Source organism: Taudactylus pleione, unplaced genomic scaffold (genome assembly GCF_031769625.1).
Source record: "Taudactylus pleione unplaced genomic scaffold, aTauple2 ptg000792l, whole genome shotgun sequence".
Lineage (NCBI taxonomy): Eukaryota > Metazoa > Chordata > Amphibia > Anura > Myobatrachidae > Taudactylus > Taudactylus pleione.
The window spans coordinates 9,767,054-9,788,659 of NW_028285194.1; the positions used below are offsets into that span (position 1 = coordinate 9,767,054).

Below are 21,606 nucleotides of genomic sequence, written 5' to 3' on the forward strand. Positions count from 1 at the left end.
GAAGACAGCTACTCCTAACTAAAAATTACTCCAACAGAATAAGACAGCAAATGGGATCTCAAAACACAGAGATCAGTACCATGACTTTGGAGAATTCTGTCAATATGACAACCAATATTGATACTGAATTCACAAATGAAGATTGGGAGGCAGCAGCCATGTTGGAAGAGCTGCAAGATACCTCTCATCAGACCCCAAGGGAACCTGGTAGAAGACCCATTTGCTAAAAGAGATCCATTTTTTTCCCTCAAGACACCATTTGCCCAGAAGCTCGTATCTTCATGAACCTAGTATCTTAAGATCTTGACAAAATGCACATGAGAAATAAAAGAAGGAATCATGAGACACTGAACATGAGTCTCAGAGCAGGAAAAGCCTTAGGGGAAATTTAGGAGTTAGGAGGATGTCATCCTTAAACCATTCAACAAGGGCAGAAATATTGTGATTTGGCCTAAAGAACTTTACATCAAGGAGGCATATAAACAACTTGATAACAACAGTTGTTATAAAAGAATCCTCCTTAATCCCACAGACAACTTTGTAACTCATTATACCAGGATTATTGACAGAGGTCTCAATGAAGGCATTATCAACAAATCCGAAAATGTATTTGTTAAAGTATCCAATGCTAAGATATCTACTTTTTATCTTCTTCCAATTGTCCTATTGACCTATTTTCTCAGGGATTGGTGGACATTTGGAGAAGGCGAGTAATTATCTTGTATATACACTTAAGGCAACATGTCCTTGAGCTTCCTTCACACATACAGGACACTGCCAATGTCCGTAGGAAGATCTATGATGTCAAGTTAGGAGAGAACCAGCTTTTGGTAAGTCTTGATGTTGAGTCCCTATATACGAGCATCAACCACAATCAAGGCATTAATGCCATTAAGTACTTCCTGACTATGGAGGAAATTGGTGATTTTAAGACATTTCTATTGTAACTTTTACATTTTGTATTACACGTTAATTGTTTCACTTTTGATGGCAAATAATATGTCCAGAATCAGGGCACATCTATGGGAGCCAATCTTTTTCTAGGTTGGTGGGAGAGGGAACACATATTCAGTGACAAGAATGACATCTACGAAAAACATCATCACGTGGCTCAGATCCATAGATGATGTGTTCCTGATCTGGGAGGGTGACATAGCCTTATTTACCAACTTTGTACACACCATGAATGATAATGACTTGAATCTAAAACTTACCTTCAACATCAACAAGAAAAAGATATCTTACTTGGACCTTCTAATATACAGAGGAGAATTATTCAAATGATGACACATACAAAGTAAAAAGTATTGAATTAACTACTAACCTAATAGAACAAGGATACAGTGAAACAATAAAAAAACACAAAAGGATTAAAACGAAACAAATAGAGAATCCATCATTTTTAGACAACATAAACAAGAAATGATCAAAACAGAAAACAAGGTTTGTAGGAGACTTTTGCAAAGAGTGGAGACAGATACAGAAGATTATCCAAACCCACTCGCCTATTCTTCTGACAGACCCTGATTTGGAGAAACATCTTAAATAAAAAGTGGCTATGAGTTGGAGGAGATCTTGAAATCTCAAAGACGAACTTGTCCATAGTCACTACACACAGAGTCACCCCAAAAAACCACTGGAAACAGGCACATACCTGTGTGGTATGTGTAAAGCTTGTGAGCACATACTCAAGAAAAACTCTGTTGTAGATAAATACAGCAATACCATCAAGATAAAACATTTTATGAATTGTCATACCACCATTGTTATATATTGTATCACCTGTGACTACCACAAAATGTACGTGAAGATGATCCCTTCCTTATCAATTGTGAGCCCATACAGCACATACATAAATGTATGCCTGTTCACTGCGATAAAGCACACGGGTAGAATAAAGGTTTTTGTTCAGTAGAGCTGCAACTCTTTTCTCTTTTCTATGGGACACTGATATGATACACGTTTGTCAGTACAGAGATATCTGTCTCATTGGCTAATAGCATGTTCTAGCACAGTTGTATTGCTTTTAGTATTAACTATGAATACTGGCTAATCATATGAGTTAATGACATTGGTTTATGAATGCACTTTTGTTTCAGAAAGGTAAATAAACCACATAGTACTGTGTCTGTTTACATTTGATGCAATAAACTTAGAGTATCATTGTGTGACTATACATCACAAGTGCTATCCCAACACAGGAATTTTGTTTTGTTTTTCATATTGACATGTGTCAACTTAGCTTTTTCTTTCAATTGACTGTGAGTGTGATACTGCTTCATGAATGAGTTATATACAAATCTTTTTTGCAGGATATAAATAATTATTCGGTTTATATATTAAATCATTTTTAGTTTTAGCCAGTTTCATTCTCAGTTCATGTTAGATCCTGTCCATTAACGGACTAGACAGTGACACTTTGGGTCCCCACAGGTCTCAATCTGGTTCTTCTACAGGCAGGACACCCCACTTTATCCTTTCCTTATCCCCCCTTTTATCCTCCCCCTCCCCCCTTCCCCTCCCCCCCTCTTCCCCTTCCCTTCCCATCCTCCCCTCCCTTCCCCCTCCTCACCCTTTTTTTTCCATTCCATCCATCTCCCCTTCTGACATTTTTGGTTTCTACATATGCTTCATATCAGTATGTTTCCTTGGGTTGGAGACTACTTTGTGTCCATCACGTGTCATGCTCATGTTAGTGGCCAGTGTGTAGATGTGTGCATGTCCATTTTTGTCCGTGCACACATACATACACTTTGGGCACCCTTCTATTCATGTGTCGTTATGTGGTACATTAGTATGACTTTTACTATTCAATTATTCATTAATGATGAATTAATTAGATCATTAATATCAATATTGTAAATTATTAATATTGTCATTATTGTATTATTATTATTATGATTATTATTATTATTATTATTATTATTACTATTACCATTATGATTATTATTATTTATTATTGTATTTATATATATTTATTATCAGTTATTATTTATTTAGATATAATAATTAATATTACCATTATTATTATGTTCTGTATTTTTTAGGATTAGGATTGGATGTATATTATAGTATTATATGATAAACATTATGTTATATACCAATTTAATAAAAATAGTTGTTATCATCCATTTTAATATATTTGGAATTAGTATACTACTATATATATATATATGTATATATATATATATATATATATACATTATTATTATTTTTTCATCTGTCTGAATTAGGGACCATTTTATTGATTTTATATATGTTTTGTGAAAAAACATTGTGATCTTTGTTAATCAGGTGGTGATTATATTCACCTATGTAAAATCCTGTTTATATGGGTGTCCAGCATATTCTAATGAATATGTTTGATAGAGAAATAATTAATTGATTTTTATGTGTTATAATTCATCAATGTTAGATAATGTTTCGTTTCTTGTATTTACATCTCATCTATCACAGTGTTAATACAAGCAGACAAACTAATTGTTTTGAACTGTTTTATGTGTTACCATTTATGTAATCATGTATCAGTATAAATAGTGTTTTTACACATTAGTTACCTCTGATGAAACGGCCCTTCCTATTAGCCGAGAAACGCGTCAGCGGTTTTCCTCTGTTTCCCGGACCAAGAGAGCACCCAATTGGCCCACAACCACGCCAGCTGATTCATCCTTATTTCTCCAGCAAGCATACAGATGGACACGCTGCTGTGTCCCATCAGCTGCCAGGACTTCCATACACGGAGGCGCCTTTCCATTCTTACCCTCCGCTGTCCTCACCACCGGGCACACAATGAATAGCGTGGCCTTCTGCCCCCTCTCCAGATGGCAAGATTGCTACATGTTGTCCGGATCTGTTGAGAGGTAGGACAGTTACCACGCAGCTGTATCTGCCGGGACGCCGGCTAACAGCTCCACCTTTACAGGTGACAAGATCTCACTGTTACTTACTACTAATACAAGTTCCCTGACTTTCCTTGGCTTATTGTTTGAATCATCACTAACTGCACATTAGCTGGAGTTATATATGCATGCAAACTATTCTTTTTTACCAACCATCGGATTCATTTATGCTGGTTGAGCTGGATATATATGAATGAAACACTTTGCAGCTAACTACATGCCTATTCATCAGCTGTTTATTGCATGCCGCTTTCTGCATACTGACTGATTGTTTTAAATTATTCAAGGTGCCTACCAACAATGGTCTGGGATTCATTTCATTTATATTGTAATATATGGTTCTATTGAGCGTTTTATATTGCATGTCCTTTTATGGTGATCATTACATAATTAAATTATTTAACCCTGTCCAGCGCTCTCCATTGTTGCTTTTTATTTCTATTCATTCTGGGACTCAGCATCCTGTTTTTTGGGTTGAGCAGCAGTACAGAAGTAATTACCTAGCTTGTTGTTTTGTATTTTATGTACTTTACCTTTAATGTATACTGGGATAGAGATTCTTTGAGAGTTTTTTTTATTAATATACATTTTTTATTACTGGACACCCATATTCTTTAGTGCTTGGTTGGATTGTTTTTTCCTTTTTTAGTTTTTCTTGGCAAAGATTTATTGCTGAAACCGAACAGCTTTAAGTAGGATGCCAGGTTTAAAATGTCTTACAAAACATCTGGAAAGATGTAAAAACTTTCTAGACGATCCAGAGAATGATGTCATGATTGTTTTGGATGATACTAAAGAGGATATGCATCAGCTTTTTAATAAGATAGAATCCCTCTCCCTAGCTGAAACTCGCCATTGGTGGGATAAAGTCATGCTCCAAAAGTATATTGATATGGGATTAATTCCAAGAGGGTTGAGAATCTTTAAATCGTGTTCATTTAAAGACGATACCACATTTACTGAACAGTGGGATGCTGTTCTTGATCAATGTTCCACTAATCTGATGCAACTTCTAATCAAATAAAGGGGGACTAAAATTATTAATATCCAATCTGAAATGGAGAAATTACAAACATCCCTGAGAGAATTTGAGAAACATCCAGACTTTGATAAAAGAGATATGCAAGTAAATAAAAAGATAGAATATTTAGAAAAATTAATTGATTGATACCAAGAACAGGGAATTGTCAAGAGACCAGACTGATTATAACAAAGGTCAGGTTAGAACCTACAATAGATCCCAACGAATGCCAATTTCAGACAGATTTAGTTATAGATCTTCATATTCATCACCACGTCCTGAAACTAGACAATCGCACAAATCTTTTGAACCCAGTAGAGATAGAAGAATGTTGAACAAATCTAACTTTAGACACAATTCGAGGTTTGACAACCCAAGGACCAGAAGGAAAAATTCCTGGTCAGACTTTGAACATCATAATCAGTTTGAGTATTTATCTGAAGAAACAGATACCCATGATATTAGGACTGTAAGAACCAACATTAATAAGAACAAACCTAAAGCCTCCAATCTTTCTACTGCCTCACGTTTTTTAGACATAGACCATCGGACACACCATCACACTCCTCCATCATTTCCTCAGACACACAAAACAGAGATAAGAACAGGTAGGCCAATCAAAAGAAACAGAGACATAGAGTTAGAGGAAGACGAGGAGGGAACCGGCACAAGAAATCCCAACAAAAATGTAAAATGGCGACAGAAGACACCAAAGGCATATTTAATTTATCGGTTAAAACTCTAGCTGATAATGAAATGTCTCTACTTAAAAAGGGATTGAAATTTGCTCCAGCAACCAAACCCAATCTATTTACACTTTTAGTAGACCTAATCAAATATGTAAGGCTCCTTAGCCGGAAGAGTTTTTTTGCATTAAAATCACTCAAGAACAAACAGTTGTAAGGGTTTCCGATTGTTTTAGATAATGATGATAGGGTCCCATTAGACATTCTAGAGTCCCTAGGCGGAGAAAATGAAGGATTTTCAGATTCTTATCTTGAAGTCGATACAGAGTTTTCCTTTACAGATCTATAATATCAATCATAATGACTTTATTTCTTTAAAAAAAAACCTCTAATTTTTACCCATTACAACATCTGGGACCTTTTATAGAGAGTTTTTACAGTACAACAATGGAAAACTTTAGAAGTCTCTGTAAAAAAACAGAAAGTACTAAGTTGATTGATAATCTCACAAGATCAGAGAGAATAGCCCTTAAAAACTGACTAAAGATAAGAATCTGACTATCAAACAAGCTGACAAAGGCAGTGGGTTGGTAATACAGAATACTAAGGACTATATTAAAGAAGCCCATAGAAAGTTGGGGGATCAGTCGTTCTATTCTAGACTTCTTCATGATCCATCTAATCGGTATAGGACGGAACTTAGAAATCTATTAGATGACGCTTTGTCATGCAGCGTGATATCCAGAGAGACATTTGATTTTCTTTACACTATTCACTTGATTTACTTCGATTTATTATCATTTACCCAAAATTCACAAAACACTCACTAATCCACCTGGGCGTCCTATTATTTCAGGTATTGGGTCCCTCACTAGTAATCTTTCTTTTTTGGTTGACACTCACTTACAGAAATATGTGGTGTAATTACCCTCATACATCAAGGATAGGACACATTTTTTGAATCTCATTAACACAATCAAATGGAAAGATTCTTATCTATTCACTTACGATGTATACAAATATACCACATGAATTAGGTCTTCTTGCTATTAACCATTATTTGGGTAATGACCCTACAGTGACCAATGCATCATGTCACTTTATTTTAGATAGTATTAGATTTATTTTAGAACACAATTATTTTTCTTTTGATTCACGTTATTATCTTCAGACACGGGGGACTGCCATGGGGACCAGGTTCACCCAGAGTTTCACGAACTTATAAATGGGTAGATTTGAAGATCACCATATGTGGGAGAACAGATTTGGGGTGCACCTGGTCCTCTATGGCAGATATATTGATTACTTGTTTTTTATTTGGGATGGGGATTCCAATTCTATTAATTCTTTTGTTCAACACCTTAACACTAACACTTTTGAGTTGAAGTTCACTAGTACCTTTAGTTCCACGTCGATCAACTTTCTGTATATCATGCCGACAGTAGTAGACAATCAGATTATGACCTCTAATTACACTAAACCAGTGGACTGTGGAAATTCCTTAAATTATTTAAGTGGGCATTACATGCCTTGGAAGAACAACATTCCTAAAGGCCAATTTCTCCGTATTAAGAGAAATTGTTCCACATTGGAAATGTTTCAAACTCAAGCCCAAGGACTGTATGATACATTTCTTAAACAAGGATATCCACATGGTATTCTGGATAAAGCACTTAAAGAGGTCACCAATAAATATAGAACCTTAATTCTTAGTAAATCATCAAAACATCTGAAACTAACTACAGATCAAGATAGTATGAAAGAGAAAATACCTTTTATCATACAATATAATACATCAGTTTATGCTATTAAAAGGATAATCTCAAAAAAGTTTCACTTTTGAAAGCAGATAGGATTCTAAGTTCTATCCTAGATAACCAACAGAGAGTTGTCTTTAGAAGGGCATCTAATCTTAAACATTTTTTAGCACCCAGTTTGTTCAAAAGGCAACCAAAAGATCTAGATACAAGTATGATCTCTTGGCTACCCTCCAAACCACTTGGATTTTTCAAGTGCAATGGGATGAGATGTAATACTTGCAAGTTTTCCAAGAATAAAGTGACAGAAGTGGTCTCCTTCCATAATAAGAAGAATATCACCAAGTTTATGAATTGTAAATCCACATATGTTATCTATGTCATTCAATGTAAGTGTGGCATTCAATATGTAGGCAGGATGACTCGTCCCCTACATGTTAGATTTGCCGAACACAGACGTAATATTCTTAATGACATTAAAACCCATAGTCTAGCCAGACATGTGGTTTATTGTCATACAGGGGATTTAGAATGTTTTTCGGTTACAGCTTTAGAACAAATTCCTAATACATCAAGAGGGGGCGATAGGTTTCTCAAGTTATGTAGACGAGAAGCCTTTTGGATTTTCCAATTGGAGACTTTGATGCCCTTTGGTTTAAATGATACGGTAGAATTAAATAATTTTTAGTTTTAGCTGGTTTCATTCTCAGTTCAGGTTAGATCCTGTCCGTTAACGGACTAGACAGTGACACTTTGGGTCCCCATAGGTCTCAATCTGGTTCTTTTAAAGGCAGGACACCCCACTTTATCCTTTCCTTATCCCCCCTTTCTCCTCCCCCCCCCCCCCCTTCCCTTCCCCTCTTCCCCTTCTCCCCTCCCTCCCTCCTCTCCCTTTTTTTTCCATTCCATCCATCTCCCCTTCTGATATTTTAGGTTTCTACATATGGTTCATATCACTATGTTTTCTTGGGTTGGAGACTACTCTGTGTCCATCACGTGTCATGCTCATGTTAGTGGCCATTGTGTAGATGTGTGCATGTCCATTTTTGTCCGTGCACACATACATACACTTTGGGCACCCTTCTATTCATGTGTCATTATGTGTCACATTAGTATGACTTTTACAATTCAATTATTCATTAATGACAAGTTAATTAGATCATTAATATCAATATTGTATATTATTAATATTGTTGTTATTGTATTATTATTATTATCATTATTATTACTATTATCATCATTATTATTAATATTATTAATTTATTATTTTATTTATTTATTTATATATATTTATTATCAGTTATTATTTATTTAGATATAATAATTTATATTACCATTATTATTATGTTCTGTATTTTTTAGGATTAGGATTGGATATATATTATAGTATTATATGATATACATTATGTTATATACCAAGTTAATAAAAACAGTTGTTATAAGCCATTTTAATATATTTGGAATTAGTATACTACTATATATATGGGAGGGGCTGGGCTGCACATCCTAATATTAATCATGATAATAGGTGCTACCATGCTGAGACCAGTAGTTCTACAGCAAAAAGGAGAGGGGGAGGAGGAGCAGGTGCACACTATAAGCACTAAGAATACAAATGATCAAAATATCTATAATAGACTGCAATAATTAACATGGTTTTAAATGTAAGGTTTCTTAGTACATGTTTGGCCAAAGATGTTTGCCCACCTACCACGTCACGGTGAACCTTATACAGGTGGGTCCCTAACATCTCTAATACTAACACACTAATTAATTTATCTAGGTCTTACCTATCATAGAGCCCATTAGATGTTAATTATTGCAGTCTATTATAGATATTTTGATCATTTGTATTCTTAGTGCTTATAGTGTGCACCTGCTCCTCCTCCCCCCTCTCCTTTTTGCTGTAGAACTACTGGTCTCAGCATGGTAGCACCTATTATCATGATTAATATTAGGATGTGCAGCCCAGCCCCTCCCATTTCCTGTGTGTGTATTTAAGGTACATTCTGAAGGTGAGACCCCTTCTTTGGGCTAGCAGTCTTCCTGCCTGCCCCAGGTGATTTTAACTGGTATGGGTCCTTGCATTGCAGTACACACATCTAATGGGCTCTATGATAGGTAAGACCTAGATAAATTAATTAGTATGTTAGTATTAGAGATGTTAGGGACCCACCTGTATAAGGTTCACCGTGACGTGGTAGGTGGGCAAACATCTTTGGCCAAACATGTACTAAGAAACCTTACATTTAAAACCATGTTAATTATTGCAGTCTATTATAGCTATTTTGATCATTTGTATTCTTAGTGCTTATAGTGTGCACCTACTACTATATATATATATATATTTTTTTTTTTTTCATCTGTCTGAATTAGGGACCATTTTATTGATTTTTTTTAATGTTTTGTGAAAAAACCATTATGATCTTTATTAATCAGGTGGTGATTATATTCACCTATGTAAAATCCTGTTTACATAGGTGTCCAGCATATTCTAATGAATATGCTTGGTAGATAAATAATTAATTGATTTTTTATGTATTATAATTCATCTCTGTTAGATAATGTTTAGTTTCTTGTATTTACATCTCATCTATCCCAGTGTTAATACAAGCCGACAAGCTAATTGTTTTGAACTGTTTTATGTGTTACCATTTATGTAATCATATATCAGTATAAAAAGAGTGTGTTTTTACAAACTAGTTACCTCTGATGAAACGGCCCTTCCTATTGGCCGAGAAATGCATCAGGTGTTTTCCTTTGTTTCCCGGAACAACAGAGCACCCGATTGGCCCATAGCCACACCAGCTGATTCATCCTTATTTCTCCAGCAAGCATACAGATGGACACGCTGCTGTGTCCCATCAGCCACCGGGACTTCCATACACGGAGGCGCCTTTCCATCCTTACCCTCCGTTGTCTGCACCGCCAGGCACACAGTGAATAGCGTGGCCTTCTGCCCCTGCTCCAGATGGCAAGATCTCTACATGTTGTCCGGATCTGTTGAGAGGTAGGACAGTTACCACACAGCTGTATCTGCCGGGACGCTGGGTAACAGCTCCACCTTTACAGGTGATAAGAGCTCACTGTTACTTACTACTAATACAAGTTCCCTGGCTTTCCTTGGCTTATTGTTTGAATCATCACTAACTGCACATTAGCTGGAGTTATATATGCATGCAGACTATTCTTTATTACTAACCATCGGATTCATTTATGCAGGTTGAGCTGGATATAGATACATGAAACAATTTGCAGCTAACTACATGCCTATTCATCAGCTGTTTATTGCATGCCCCTTTCTGCATACCGACTGATTGTTTTAAATTATTCAAGGTGCCTACCAACAATGGCCTGGGATTCATTTCATTTATATTGTAATATATGGTTCTATTGAGAGTTTTATATTGCATGTCTTTTTATGGTGATCATTAGATTATTAAATTATTTACCCCTGTCCAGCGGTCTCCATTGTTGCTTTTTATTTCGAGTTGTATACAAATCTTTTTTGCAGGATATAAATAATTATTCGGTTCATATACCACTTGCTTTACTATATGAGCAAAACAGGTGCTAACAATACAAATCAATTTTATTTTGGACATCTATGACAAATATTATTTGAAGACAGTAATATTTTCTGCGTACTACAACTAGTGTCATCAGCCACATTATTATTCTGATTATAAACAAAAAATATTGTAGTTGCTCAAGTCAGCTTAATGACATACCACAGGTGCTTGTAAAGGGAGGGGTTTACACTGAACACAGAAAAAAGGGGATTTACCCCCCAGCACACTGTAGCAAAATCAAAAATGCTTAAATCCTACATGATAACAGAGATTCAGAGGTATTAGTTACATACATTTGCAAATATATGAATAAGCACCAGGCCAATCGTCAAGGCTCCTCTATACTGGCGTCCCTAACATTAAGGGGTTCACGTCCGAGAAGCAAGGCACCCCAAAAAAAATTCAGCCAAGGACCATCCCCAGGGCATCACACGAAAAGGGGAAAAAAGGTGATAGTGAAGTTTAAAGGATAGATGTGTAAGGATAAATCAATACGTGTTAATGAAATGTGAAAGAATTAAATTGACATAAATAATATACAAACAATTAGAGAAGTGATAAAAATATTCTATGTGAATTAAGTGGTGATGCCATGAGAAAGGTCCAGCCAGAACAACCCCGGGGGCCCCACTCCCAAATGCTCACCCCAAAATAATTATTGCTACATAATAGTAGCACCCACTCTGGGTCATATAATTACAAATTGTTGTACTGCATGATAACAGCACATGTATGAGCTGAGAGCTAACTTACCTTGGAGGTACCCCAAAAAACCTCCACATGGCACTATAAGGATCAGCACCTCCTCCTAATGCAGACTCCCTTCATGCCTCTCCAAACTGCAAACAAAAAATATGGTAGTTGTTCAAATCAGGTTAATGACATACCACAGGTGCTTGTAAAGGGCGGGGTTTACACTGAACACAGAAAAAAAGGATTGGAATTTTTTTGGGGTGCCTTGCTTCTCAGACGTGAACCCCTTAATGTTAGGGACACGAGTATAGAGGAGCCTTGACGATTGGCCTGGCGCTTATTCATATATTTGCAATGTATGTAATTAATACATCTGAATCTCTATTATTATGTAGGATTTAAGTATTTTTGATTTTGCTACAGTGTGCTGGGGGGTAAATCCTTTTTTTTCTGTCATTATTCTGATTATTCCAGCTACTTCTGCTGTATATTGATAAATGTATTGATATCCTCAACTAAGTAATAGGAGATTGTACCTGATGTCCTGACAATGTTTTGTAATGATACTGATATGTTATAGCTATTGACTTAAAAATACTCTATTGTATACATTATTTTGTGTTGGTAATAACTTAGGCTGTTTTGCGTTGTCTGATTTAATGAACATGATCAGAATAACTACACCTGTATAATTTACATGCAAACTCTCCAAGCATAGAATCCTCTCTCACTAACACTGAGATTGAATGAACTAATATTTTCACCCAGCCCAATACTATAACTAAGAAAACATGTTTTCTAGTTAAATATTTGATATAAATTTCCTACGCAATGTGCATGTAATTATTGTAATTAGTCTCTCTTCATTTATTTTAAACACCTGTATTATACAAAGCAATGACATCCATGGACTCTCCAACTCTAAGGCCAGAAACACCGAGAGCGGTGCGTAGCAAACAGGGGATAGAGGACACCCTTGTCGAGTTCCCCTACCTAGAGCAAAGGATGGTGTTACATACCCATCAACAGAGACACAGGCAGCCAGGGAAGAATACAGCAGCTGAATCCACCTAATAAACTTGTAACCAAAGGCAAATTTATCAAGCACTTCCCATAAGTATGGCCATTCAACCGAATCAAAGACCTTGGCAGCATCAAGAGACACAGGGGATGGAGTCAAGAGATACAGAATAGAAAACTCTCTACATTTTTTGTGCACCTCTATCGGCAGACCATCACAACCAGGGGCTTTATTATTAGGAAAGGAGGAGATCGCTGCCTCAATTTCATCTGAGGTAAAAGTAGCCTCAAGAGAGTCTATAGTCTTCCTTGACAGTTGTGGTAAAGTAACTCGAAATTGGTAGTTCCGAAGCTGTTCTATCGAATGTGATGCCCTAGAGGTGTACAAAAAGGAATAATGTTGGAAAAAAACATCAGTAATAGAGGACCAAGAGTCACATAAGATACCCTGTGCATTGCATATCTGTTGAACAGCTGTATTACCCCTGACTTCTCTAGCTAAAAAGGCCAAGTAACTACCCCCCACCTCTGCCTGGGAATACAAAGCATGCCTGGAAAAGAGAATTTTACATTTAGATTTATCAAACAAGAAGTCCAACCATTCCTTTTGGGCTGCGGACCAAAGAACACGTTCAATAGGAGATTTTGCTAGTGGCCTTGATTTCAGCAACCCACTTAATAAAAGATCCCCGGACTATGGCTTTGAAAGCATCATGTTTGATAACAGGGTCATTATATGAGGAGTTATCCATTTGAAAATGCTCCCACTCCACAATGAGTTCAGAACCAGCTCCCATAAGGGTGAGCCAGAAAGGGTTGCGTTTCCAGAAACTGACTCCCTGTACCAAATAATTAGTTAGGGACAACAGCACAGGTGAATGGTTGGAAATTCATCTAGATAATTATTGAACCTCTTGTACAATAGGAGAAATACTTTGGGAAATAAACACCAGGTAAATCTGGGAAAACGTATGAAATGTGGCTGATTGACATGAGTATTGAATATCTTGGGGTTGTCGTAATCTCCAAATATCTACTAGACCTATTGTAGAGATTAATGTAGGAAAAGGATGAGGGAGGGAAAGGGAGGAACAGAAGTTGAGGATTCCATAACATTATCAAAATCCCCTATGCCAACATTTGGAGTTGAGGGCGATGATGGACAACGTGACAGATAATATCATTATTATATGGTGGAGAAACGTAAATAGCAAGTATTGTATGTGCAATAAAGTTGTATTAACAGAGGCTCTAAGAAAAACATATTGCCCGCACGATTCAACCTGACTATGTTCCAGATGGAAATTGACAGACTTCCGAATTAAAATGGTAGCCCTTCTAGCATTCTGAGAGAATGTGGAATGGTACATCCAACCAACCCAGGGTTTCTTAAGAGCCAAAACCTTACTTCCAGTAAGGTGAGTCCCCGACAGACATTAATATCAGTGTTATATTTCTTAATTTGAGATAAGACCAATGACCTCTTAATTGTGTTGTTTAAACCCCGGACATTCCAACCGAGCAGGCTGAGCCCATCACCCAAGCAGATAATATCCAATTAAAGAAAAGATAGCACTATCTGGTCAGTATAGGAAATATATTTAAAATACCAATACAATTAATACACACAGTATCGCTGCAGCTATCCAATTGTCTCCTTGCTACAACATCACCCCATCAGCGGGACTACACGAAGCTGCCGGAATTTATCCCATTTACCAACACATCATCTCCCCTCAGGGATGCATGCAGTTTCAGGGATATTCTTCTATTCCAGGACTACTGCCTTTTTGGATGGTATGGATATTCATTTATGGATTAAGTAATGTACTTCTGACCTGCGGGACAGGTCCATTCATACAGAGACATAATCTCAAGGGACTTTTTAGTAGCCCCCACACACAGGGCCGTAGAGAGCTCTGCCGGGCCCATGTACAGAGGGGGGTTCATGGCCTAATTGCGGCAGTCATGGCCTCGCCCCCTTGAACAAAAATAAACTGTTTTGCATCGCCGCAAAGCAGCGCTGCGCGCCGGGGAGGGGGGCTGTGCACCATGGAGGGGGGCTACACGCCAGGGAGGGGGGCGCTGTGGCTGCTGCTCGGCAGCCACGAGCAGTCTCCCACTGCAGCTCAGCACACGCTGTGTGCTGGGCTGCTGTGTGGGAGAGAGAAGGGAGGGGGGACGGCCCCGGGCCCCTCAGGAAGCCTGGGCCCGGATAAACAGTACCCGCTCCCCCCTCTCGGCACCCCTGCCCACACATATATACAATTCTTGTATGCATTATGTATTAATAAGATTTTTATTTCCATGTTTTCTAATCAATGTTTAAATTTTTTTCAATAAATTTATAAACTAACTATTACGTGCGGTATTTTATTACACATACTCACAGTATCCTTCCTTCATTAGTACATGAGCCCCTCACCTATCCCAGCCATAAGCTATGAAAGGAAGAGGAAAACAGGAGAGTAAGAAAATTGAGGAGAAAGAAGAAGTAAAGAGCAGCAGTGAGTCACTCATAAAATAAAAGTATTAGAGCAGTGTAGTAAGTGGAGCCACCTGCGTAATAATAATAATAACATACCAGTAAAACCCCTCCCATAGAGAGACACTTAGAACAGCTAGTATTGGCATCCCAGAAAATAAGAATAAAATAAAGCTAACAGTGAAAACAAACTAACCCTAAAACCCCCCACCCTGTATGCCTATTGCTGTCTGGACATCTGTGGTGCTCGCTGGGTGCTTTGGGGTGCTGGCTCTAGACGTGCATGTGGCACTGAAGTCTCATCCCGTCGCCATCTCCGCTGTACATTGCTCATACCAGCCTACACCTCTTAAACTGTTGCACAGTGAGTATTACCTCCCGGACCGGGAATTATTTGGAAAGGTCACGGCTGCAAAATTAGTGACCTGTGGGTCTGAATGTTGCCTTCTAGCCTTGCAAGCTCTCTACTTAAAGGAGACTGTGTTGCGTGCAGTGGAAGCAACACTGTAATACCAGCCGTACATTTGCATATCTTGTCTCTGCTCTCTGGCAATTTTATATCTATTAATATATAGCCATCCTTCTCATTTGCCACCCATCTGGCCCTTACGGCTCTCAGTTTGTGCTCCCTAACATCGCTGTCATGGGGAAAATTGGGCATGTGACAGGTGCAGCTGCATGACTTGAAAAGTTTGCTAGATGTTCTCAGAATACATACTCTTCTACCTAGCCAACATCTGCTCCTCCCTCACCCCAACAACTAGCGAAGGACCCCCTTACAGAAGTTGCTACTCAATCTATTCAGCAAATCCTACAGGCCATATCAGTTTCTGGGCAACGTGTTACTGCTAAGATTGGACAGGTGCAGGCAGCTATCTCTCTTATACAACATGATATGCAAAACATATATGTGAAAGGGTGGGTGAGACAGATCTGGAAGACATAACTTATCCCCTTAAGGATACTGGCCCTGATTCAGAGCCGGATGCTCTGACAGAGCGCTCGCTCTGAATCAGGGCCGGCCTTCTGGTTCTGTAGAGCGGCCTACTGGCCGCTCACATAGCTGTGGGTGACCACCCACAACTATAGCGAGCGGCCAGGAAGATGGTCGCGATGGTCAAGACCATCGCGACCATCGGGCTTGCGACGAAACCCTTGTGGTAGGGTCTCGTTGCCGCAAGCCCCAGAGAGATTTCGGCTCTAACAGAGCCGAAATCTCTCCCACTGACATCACTCGTGACGTCAGTGGGGCTGCCCCCAAACGGAGGCGTTCACATGGGAACGCCTCCGTTTGGGCAGCCACTCTCCCGGCCCGCCCACCAAAAGGGGCGTGCTGTCACTCAACATCGACAGCACGCCCCCTTTGGTGCGAGAACCGGAGCGACGGCTTGCCCGTCGCTATCCGGGTCTCGCGCATGCGCACGACGGAGCCGGCTCCGTCGTGCGCATGCGCACTGGCCCACCATCGACCCGGTTGCAAATGCACAGTGCTTGCGACAGGGTCTGAATCAGGCCCACTGTTGCAGATTTGATGTTGCAAATGGCACTGTTAAAATTAAGTTATCCTACACGGAGGGCCAGCTCAGACGCAACAATGTCCAATTTGTTGGGCTACCTGAAAGGGCTGAAGGATGTAATCCTGAAAAGTTTCTGGAGGACTGGCTAATTCAGTTGTTTCAATGTGAAGAGTTTAGTCCTCACTTTGCAGTGGAACGTGCTCATCGCCTTCCTTCTCAGGCGACATGTTTAATGCCCGCTTGCTCCATTACAAGATTCGGGACTCCATCTTGCGTTTGGCCCGTATGCATGGTTCGTTAAAGTTTGAAAATCACTTGGTGTCGGTTTATCTGGACTTTGCTATGGTAATACAAAAGACTTGGTCCCTTTTTCTACAAGTTAAAATGAAAATACGAGACCGTACTCTGTTATATCCAGCACATTTGTGGTGCATGAGGACTCCAGTCATTTCTTCTCTAGTCCTAAAGATGCGGAGACCTAGCTGGAGCAGAGACCCCGGACTCCCTGCTGAAACACTTTGTTAATTTTATGTGTTTATGTATAGTCTTTATTATTGATGTTTCTTACTTAAGGGTCATGATCACTGTTGTGCCTGTTACACTTTTGCCAGGGAGTGTATTGCCCTTCTGGGAACTCTATGCTAGGGTATAGTTGTAAGTTATAGTTATTTTTTCCCTATACTCATATTTAGTAATTGGGTGTTTTTCATTGTTTTTTTTTGTGTTTGGGATCCAGGTATACAGTTTTGGCCACATACTTCCCAGTTGCAGTGGACTAGAAGAAAATATTTACTATAAAACAAAAAGATATTGAGACAGCAATGGATTATTTTACAAGGGCACTACAAGAAATGACTAAATATACTGGGGTAGCCGACATAAAAGATGATATACATCACCGGTAAGTAGCCGTCTCAGTACTAATGGATGGACTTAGAGAATCTTTGAAAACAAGGGTACAAACTTCACTGCCCAATTGGAGGGGTATAACTGTAGATGCCCTTAGGGAATCCGCCTTACAACATGATAAAAACATAAGTAAGCGCAAGGAAGAAAGGGCAGAGAGACTAATGATGGTAAGTATCCAGGCTCTGGAAAACACACACACGACCACTACAAAATGTCACGGTTGGTGCTTGAGAGTTACCTGGCTCAGGTGTTGAACTGGATTCAGCGGAGACCGGCTTCACTGGAACCATGGATGATGTAAATAGCTGTTGGCAGAAGAATTGTATGGCAGTGAGAACTGCCTTTGATGATAAATGACAACAGGAAACTTGTAACGTTGGAGTGGAACCAGTAGAAAACTTGGAGGAACCGGATTGGGACCAGGAGGAAGGTTTGCTGAGCTGCAAGGGGTAACAGTAGGTAGGCTTGCAGAATTGGACTGAGAACTAGTAGATAACTTGGAGAAACCGGACTGGGACTGGCAGGAAAGCTTGCTGAGCTGGACAGGGTACCAGTAGGTAGGCTTGCAGAATTGGACTGAGAACCAGTAGATAATTTGGAGGAACCGGACTGGGACCATCAGGAAGGCTTGCTGAGCTGGTCTGAGAACCAACGGAATTTCCGGATGCGCCAGGTATAGCTATAGCAGGATTTCTGGGTATGTCAGGTATTGCTGTTAGCAGGATTTCTGGGTATGCCAGGTATTGCTGTTAGCAGGATGACTGGTCTGAAAACCAGCAAGTTTTCCAGATGTGGTAGGGTTTCGTCCATCGCAAGCCCCAGTGAGCTTCCGGCTGTAATAGAGCCGGAAGCTCACTACTGAGGCCGCCGTCAAATGGCAGGTGTTCCTTCAGGAACACCTCCATTTGGCCAGCCACCTCCCCTGCCCACCTCCAAAATGGGGCGAGCTGTCAGTCACAATCGAGAGCCGCCCCATTTTGGTGCGAGACCCGTAGCGATGGAGCGCCCATCGCTGGCCGGGTCTCACGCATGTGCACGCCGGAGCCGGCTCGAGCATGCACATGCGCAGTGGGGGACCATCGACCCGCTTGCAAGTGCTGTGGTCTGCATCAGGCCCACAGATCCACGAAGCAGCTGGCAGAGGTAAGTCTCATGGCAAAAGGTAAAAACTAGCCAGGGTTGTGACACAAAATAACACATATGGGGAACAAGGGGTAAAGAGAAGCAAATGTCATAAGTGTAACAAAGAGGGACATTTCATCCGACAGTGCCGGAACAAACCAGTTAGACATAACTACCAAGCACATAGAAAACACTACGAGCCACCTAGACGAGATTCTGAAAACCATAAGAGGGACTTTGAACTACATAGAGGGGAAACACATAGATACCCACCCAGGAGATGGCAGGACTCCGAACCATCACAGTTAGTACCCCGACATAGCATAGCTGCCAATATTCTGCAGGAAAACATAGACCAACAATAGGGACTAGGTCACACCTGTGTCATACTGCCGGTTAGATTGACTAGAGACCTTAAAGTAGAACCGAGGTCATAGTTAATGTGGCCGGTAAAAGACAAACTTTCCTTGCGGATACAGGGGCGGCCAAATCTGTTATAACATCTTCGCTAGATTTAAAAACTACGGGTAAAACAATATTGGCAATGGGAGTAACTCGAAAAGTGCAACATTACCCTCTGACTAAGGACCTCATTCAGACCCGCTCGCAAGCGCTATGCTCTCGCAAGTGGGTCGATGGTGGAGCACTACGCACGTGCCGTGTGTGCCACGCGCAAGCCCTGTAGTGAATGAGAAATTCACTTGCTCCGGGGCTCGCTACAAACGGAGCGGCTATCGATGTTGATCGACAGCTCGCCCCATTTTGTAGGCGGGGAGGGGGGGTGGCTGGACAACCCGAGGTGTTCCTGAAGGAACGCCTGCCATTTGTGGGCGGCCCTATTGACATCACTCGTGATGTCAGTAGCAAGCTTCCTGCTCTATTTGAGCAGGAAGCTCACTAGGGCTTGCGGAAGATGAGACCCTACCACAAGGGTCTTGTCGCAAGCCCGATAGTCGCGATAATCGCGACCATCACCTGGCTGCTCGCAAAAGCTATTGGTCATCACTCACAGCTTAGCGGGGAGCCAGGAGACCGGGTTAAAAAAAAAGCAGCCGCCCTCATTCAGAGCGAGCACTCGCTTTTTGCGAGCGCCTCTGAAAGAGGTCCTAAATCTGCAGAAATTACAATTGGGCCTCTGCATACCAAACATTCTTTCCTTTTGGCTGCAGCGCCCCCAACTAACTTACTTGGCAGAGATCTCTTGTGTAAAATGGGATGTATAATATATTGTACACCTGATGGTGTGTTTTTAGATATCCCTGGAAATCATGCTCAGGAAGTGCAAGATATGTTAGGTACTCCTCAAAGACTAATGTTGCATTCTAACATTCTAGATTCATGTCCATTGCAGGTAGAGGAAATGATCTCACAAATACCGGGTTTCCTATGGACTAAGGATGGGCAAGACACTGGATTGATGGCAGATATAGCTCTAGTAGTTGTTCAATTAAAAGACGGTAGATTAGCTCCAAAAATCCCACAATACCCTCTGAAACAAGAAGTGGAGTTAGGGGTGTATCCTATCATTGAACATCTACTGCAGCAAGGAATTCTGGTCAGGACATCCAGTAAGGCCAACAGTCCCATCTTCCCAAAAAGAGTGGTGGGAGGGGGCTACAGGTTAGTGCAGGATTTAAGAGGGGTAAACAAAATAGTTGAGAGCCCCGTAATGCCTAATACAGCTGTCATCCTAATGCAGATCCCTTCCACCTCTACCTATTTCACTGTTATTGACCTCTGCTCCGCTTTCTTTTCTGTTCAATTTCACCCTGACAGTCAGTACCTCTTTGCTTTCTCCTACAGGGGAGTGCAGTACACCTAGACTCGCCTCCACCAAGGATTCATTGACAACCCAAGTATTTTCTCCCAAGCATTACATGACTGCTTACAATCCTTTCAACCAGAGAATGGATAGGTCCTGATACAATATCCTGATGACTTGTTGTTATGTTCTGATTCATTTGAGTCCTCACTGGCAGACACTAAACAGTTTGTTTCATCTCTCCCAGACAGGACAGAAGGTTTGAAAGGATAAATTGCAGTTGTGCTGGACAAGGGTTAAATTCTTGGGACACTGCATGACACAAGGACTGAAACATCTGACCACAGACAGAATATGAGCCATACATGACATAACACTGCCACAAACCCAGCAACAAATCCATACATTCTTAGGAATGTGTGGATATTGCCGGAATTGGATTCCAGGTTTCTCTGTTTTAGCATTACCACTGCAGGAAATGGTCTCATCAAATAAACCAGAACGAGTTTCTCACACTGAAGAATCCGAGCTGGTGTTTGAGAAATTAAAAGAGTGCTTGACAAGAGCACCTGAACTGGGAATGCCTGATTATGAGAAACCATTTGAACTATACGGTACAGAGAGTGCTGGGTGTGCGGCAGGCGTTTTGACACAAAGACATGGTGATGCCAGCAGACCAGTAGCCTACTACAGTGCACAATTGGACACTGTAGCAAGGTCTCTCCCTACTTGCCTAAGAAGTGTAGCTGCAATAGCTTTGCTGGTATGTAAAAGTGAAGACGTAGTGCTATGACATGAGTTGACAGTCCATACACCTCATGCAGTACCAGCCTTGCTAAATTCAGCACAAACCAGGCATGTCTCATCTGCAAGGTTTATGAAATGGGAGTTATCACTGATGACACCAGTAAATATCACCATAAAAAGGTGCAACACACTAAATCCTGCAACTTAATTGTCTGGTGTGCCTTGTAATGCACAAAGGGTGGAGGATGAGAACACTGGTGAGGGAGGATTTAGTGCAGATACTGATACGCATGACTGTATGGAATACTTAAATCAGACCTTCACTGCGAATGACTTAAGTGACAGCCCGTTAGTGGACGCAGACTTGATGTACTATACAGACGGTAGTTGTCATAGACAGACAGACTCAGGAGACC

At 40.2% G+C, this 21,606-nt stretch overlaps 1 protein-coding gene across 1 annotated transcript in view; it reads left to right on the forward strand.

Annotated features, from left to right (window-relative positions):
• Positions 1-10,126: 10,126 nt before the first annotated feature.
• LOC148474983 (avidin-like) overlaps positions 10,127-21,606 on the forward strand; it is a 37,932-nt gene continuing 26,452 nt past the window's right edge. The window contains exon 1 of the mRNA XM_088457952.1: positions 10,127-10,373. The gene's annotated coding sequence lies outside the window, so the exon portion shown is untranslated. The remainder of the gene's footprint in view (positions 10,374-21,606) is intronic.